Here is a 6,000-nt window from a genome sequence, read left to right on the forward strand (position 1 = left end):
ACGGCCACGGATTCGGCACAGACGTTCATATACTAAATAATTAAAAATAACAAATCGAGAAACAAACCGAGAGAAATTTTCTGAATTAAACGATACGTGCAACATCGATGACGATAGAAAAATTATTTTTTGCTATATTCCAAGCAGTTTTCGCTCTGAAAAATTACCACATTTATCCCCAAAGGGTTAAGAACGCGTTTTCCGTGGCCTGCAATATTATACGAAATATTTACGAGTTGATTTTCAGGAAACATACGGACGATACGCGGAATTGCTGCACAAGATCGACAGTTTGCCGAGCACTCGTTTATCCGAAGACCTAAAGTCCCAGAGAGACTTCATGGACTTCGTTTGCAGAAGCTTCGCAAACAGATTGGAGAGACGACGTAACGTGTTAATCACTTCTCAAAGATTTTTCAGGCTAGTTTCCGAGGTATTACCATTGACCACGAGCAGCAGAATTTACAAATGCACATTCATCTCTCTCTCTGCTTTCTCATTTCCAGTATTTCGACAAAACGAGCGAGGTATTCGATAAATTAGTAATGGGCAACAGGACTCACGATTTTTCTCTCGCTGCAGCTAATCTGTTAAAATTGGAACAGAGCCAGGCACTTTTGGGTAAATAATTCTCGTAACAGCGATAATCAATCGAAGATCCGTGTGTTTGTAATCGATATTCGTTACAGAAACCTTGGAATGCGAATTGGTGAAGGAAGGTGAAAAATTGTCAGACATCCTGTCGATGCCTGTGAAAGACGCTCTCGGTCGAGACGTGCACGTTGACTATGGCGAGGACATAGTGAACGTCAGAGACATCTTAGACGCCACGAATGCGAGGAAAAATATCTTCAACGACAGTGTCGAATTGCAGAAATTATCGCTGAAACAGATCGCGTTGATATACACTTACGAAAGCGACGCTGAACAGGTGATTATAACGATTTGTTTCAGCGGATTGTTCTAATAGAATATTTCTAATTCGGAGTAAGTTTGTAGGCTGTAAAATGGCTGAACGATTTGTACGACGTTCTGTTGAAAAATCACATGGAGATTGGTTGCAACGCGATCGAGATACAATCGCAAAAGGAAGAGCATCAATCGTTTCAAGAAACTGCAAAGGTGCGGTAGAAGATGTTTAAGAGATTGTTTTAATTGGACGTAAATTCTAGCTAATTGGCGATTAATTAAGAAGGAAAGTTTAAATTAAGAGATTAGAAATGTTCGAGCACAGAACGAAGTGGCGTAGCTATTTTCGAATATATCACGTCTCGCGTTTAAATTCTCAGGGCACATACGACTATGGTTGTCAATTAGTGAACGGAGCTCGAGTACTCAGGCTATCCTGCAGGCTACCTCTGGAAAGTAACGCGACTCTGTTCTCAAGGCTGAGACAGGCCTGGAAACAACTTCGATCCGTTGGCCAAGAACAATTAACGAGGCTGAGAGTGTGCGCTGTTTTCCATAGAAGCGTCGAAGATGTACGCACGGTGACCGTCATTTGGCAATTTAATAACACCTCCTTATTACCGGATATTTAAGTTTTTCATTTCCGAATTTTTAAAGGTTCAAAACCTCGGAGTTGCGAAGTCTTACGTTTTTAGAATTAAATTTCGAATTTAAAACGATTATTCCGAAACGATCGTTGCCATAATTTTCACGATATTTTCTAAAGCATTGCTCGAAGTTGCACGACCTAATCGAGACCGTTTCATCTCTGCGTTGATTTCCGAATTTTCAAACGTTCAAAGCTTCGGAGCTCCAAAGTTTTACGTTTTAACACTCGAATCTCAAATTTAAAACGATCGTTGCCATAATTTTCGCGATATTTTTTAAAGCATTGTTCGAAGTTGCAAACGAATTTTCAAACGTTCAAAGTCTCGGAGCTGCAAAGTCTTACATTTTAACACTCAAATCTCAAATTTAAAACGATCGTTGCTATAATTTTCGCGATATTTTCTAAAGCATTGTTCGAAGTTGCACGAGTTGATCGAGACTGTGGCATCTCTTCGTCGATCTCTGAGACTGGAGGACCTGGCAGCCGAAGCTCGAGCCAAGGCCGAGATAAGGGACATCCTGGGCAACCGGGAGAAACTCCTTCTGGAAGTCGGTCGAATGGTGAGGCTGGGTCGTCTCTTGAGGACGCGTTTGAAGGAACCTCTGTGTCATCAACGGCAAGTACGACTGCGATCTTCCTTTCGAAAGAGAACCTCGTTACCAGTTCGATAATAACACTCGCAACTGTTCAACTGTTCAATTCATAATCGACCCCTGTATAAACAACTATCAACGAACCATTCTATCCCTTTATAAACCCTCGAACAACAATCAACGATCATTCTATAATCGATCTTTCATAATCAATTCTCACTTCGCCGTTTCTAAGTTTCTGGCAAGCTTCCTCGCTCGAATTTCCAAGCTTTCACGATCGTGCAACCTCGTCTCTTTAAATTCTTCCTCGCTATTATATCTGGTGCAATCGGGTGCGGGCAATAAAACGCGCGCAAGTCGGTCGTCCACCGCAAGAGCAGGATAACTCGAGTCCGAAGCTGGTGCAGACGAAGATCGAGGCGGCCGAAGAAATACTGAAGAGGCGAGGAGGGCACGGTAACGTGGACGGTACCTCCGTTTTTAACGGAGGCGGTGTGTCAGTCCATGGCTGCACGTCGACCAGATACCTACACCTTCATATCGCTGCATGTAAGTCCGACAGTTTCGAAACGCGATAAAGCCCGGCCTCGTTTGATCCCTCTTCCCAGAACCGCGCGCCGTTTCGATCCGAATGCTTCCAATCCGATTATGAAACCGGCCGTTTCTCTGCTAAACCATCAACTTCGACCACTTCGACTCTTTTCCGACTCTTTGTCAACATCGATAGTTCACTGAGTGGATGATTGAATTTCCCGGATTTTCAATTTTTAATTCCAGTTCACGAGATATCGTGAGAGGAGATTTTAGTCAGACGATTCTCTTCCTTTCTTTTTTCTTCTTTCTTTTTTTTTAATTCGCAATTTTGATCAATAACAGAGTGTGTAGTTGTTCGAAACTTTACCCACGTGTTAGTGCGATAAATATAGGTCACTTCCACTTCGCCTTTGACGTGAAAATTCATTCCGTCTCTTTGTCAACAGAGTCGACATTATTCTGCGAGGAAATTTGTCACACGATTCGCTCTCTTTTTCTTTTTTCATCTGTTTTCTTTTTAATTCGCAATTTTCTTCCGCTGATCAAACGAGATAGTGTACAGTTGTCGAAACTTCACCCACGTGTTAATGCGATAAATATGGGCCACTTCCACTTCGCCTTCGACGTGAAAATTCATTCCATATCTTTGTCAACGGAGTCGACAGTGTGGAAGATTGAATTCTCAGATTTAAAATTCTTAACTCGAAAGAAATATTGGAAAGAAAGAAAAACAGAAAGGAGATCACGAGTTGTCGTGACCGAAGATTGGTCAGAGGATTCTCTTCTTTTCTTTTTTTTTTTTTAATTCGCAATTTTCTTCCGCTGATCGAACGAGATAGTGTGCAGTTGTCGAAACTTCACCCACGTGTTAGTGCGATAAATATGGGTCACTTGCGTCTAGCGTTGACGTGTACGCCACCGTTTGCTCGTAGAGACGTCCTATTTTCACCCACACGAGGACGGTCAGGGCCGCCAAGAAACGGATACACGCGAATTCTCTTCTAATACCCGACTTTGCCGCACGTAAACGAGAAACTCTTCGGTATCCGCAAAAATGGCGATGGAGATTTCGAGCCTGGAAGGTGCAGAGGCTTGGCACGGTGCCAGAACCAGCCGAATTTCGTATTTAAACCGGCTCGTTATTCTCTCTTTCTATTTCTTCGCGGACATTCTGTTTGTTTGAAATTCTTATCGGCGTTGTTCGGCATTGTTCCCCGATGTTCTCGGTCTAGGAAACACGTGTGCACGAGCTTTCGCTGGGATCAGAAGACGCTGCCACGAAAACCCGTTGGCCGCGGTCCACGAACTTCAAAATCTGATCGACGACAGGTCGACTTCGATCTGAACGACTCGGGGATTTCCGTTCGTTATTTTCGGATCCCGAAACGAAGTTTCATTCGAGATTTTTACGTAAGACACCCGGTATTGATTGTTTCGCGGAAATTTTCAGTTCCCGTCGAACTTAGCTTGATAATTCTACGACATAACTTTCGTTCTTCTGCGACAATTCGATGACGATCTTCGATTTGCGACATTTTATTCCTTGGTCAATTTGTAATTTTTCATAGAGAAAATTTTTAGTCAAATTATCTCCCTTCGTTTAATAGTTTCTATGATTTAAATACCCGAAAATGAAACGATTTAATCACTTGGTTGACAATAACGAGAGAAATTAAAACTCCTAACGTGATTCTTCGGTTCAGGATATGTTATCTAAGAAAATAATCGATTAGTCGTTCTTAGGCCGTGAATTTTTTTATAAGAAGATCGTTTAAGTTGATAATTCTACGATATAATTTTGATTCTTTGCGAGAATTCGATTACCATCTTCGATTTGCGACGTTTTATTTCTTAATCAGTTTGTAACTTTTCATAGAGGAAATTTTTAGTCAAATTATCTCTCTTTGTTCAATAATATGAGAAATTAAAATTTCTTCTGTCGTGATTCCTCGGTTCAGGATATGTTATCTAAGAAAATAATCGATAAGTCGTTATTTTGCCGTGAATTTTTTTACAGGAAGATAGTTGAAAATTTCGTTACGTGCAGCAGCGATTGAAAATGCCGCTTAAAAGTGACGCTATGCAGATTCGGGGGCTCTTGGTTCACCGAAATTAGAACTCCGCCCCACATTCAACGCGCACCATCTGGTCCGCGACGCTGCGTCGCGGCGCTGTCACTGTCGATTACGTAATTCCTTAGAAATTTGACGTTTTCTCGACGCCAATTCTTCGTATGCAATGCGGATCGATATAACGAATCGCGATGTTTCAAATCACCCGGAAAACGAAACTAGAAATCTGGCTTCGATGATTGTTTTCATAGCTGCACACTCGTTGTTCAAAAGAAACCAAATTTCACCGGTTTATTCTGTTTGTGTCTCGAGATATTAAATATCTATGTGTATTATGTAACGATATGGAATTCGAGACGCGAAACGAGAAATTCGTTAAATGAAAAATTACTTTTGAAAAACAGGGAAGCAACGATGATTATTTCTCGAGTTCTAGATGACGAGATTTACACGCGATGGTCGAAGAAGTCTTCGGAAAAAATTGAAAACGAAGTTTAAATGAGTATACAGAAGAATGGTTCGTAACAGGTGATTCTGGCACAAGTTTAGACAAGAGTACGCTCGTAAAATGGTAGTTTAACGATGTCCCGTGTTCTAAAAATTCTTCTTTAAAAGATTCGTCTAAAAGAGTCATTTATCTCGCAGCAAAAATACGCTCGTTGCGCACAATGTGGTAAATCGTAATTAACTTTCCAACTGATAAAAGGTTCCATTTCCGCTCCTTTGGTATTATATTTGGCTTCGAATCGCAATCGAGATAATCTTCTTCCTGATCTAATCCATGATAATAAGTTAATCATTTAATAATTAATAAATTAGATAGGTTAATCAATTAATAAGTAATAAACCTGATAAATTAATCGATTGATAATTAATAAATACGATAAGTTAATCAATTAACAATTAATAAATATAATAACTTTTATAAATATAAAACTTGGAGGAAACCGCGATAAATCTTCGACACTTCGTCTTCGTCGTGTTGGTTCACAATTTCCACGTCTCGTGCAACCGTAATGACGGAAAACCGTAGGAAAACCGTAGGAAATACAGGAAAACGAGACACGTGGACGAAAATGAAATCCATCATCCGCCAAAGCGACGTTTCGTCCGCGAACGACAAGGGTAGAGGAATAATTGATAATCCCTGGTTCACGAGAACGGAGCGGCGCCGCGGCGGAGAAAAAAGGTGTATTAATAGCTTAGAAGTGAAGGAGAGAAATTTATTTTTCTAGAATGTCCG

Source organism: Lasioglossum baleicum, unplaced genomic scaffold (genome assembly GCF_051020765.1).
Source record: "Lasioglossum baleicum unplaced genomic scaffold, iyLasBale1 scaffold0963, whole genome shotgun sequence".
Classification (NCBI taxonomy): domain Eukaryota; kingdom Metazoa; phylum Arthropoda; class Insecta; order Hymenoptera; family Halictidae; genus Lasioglossum; species Lasioglossum baleicum.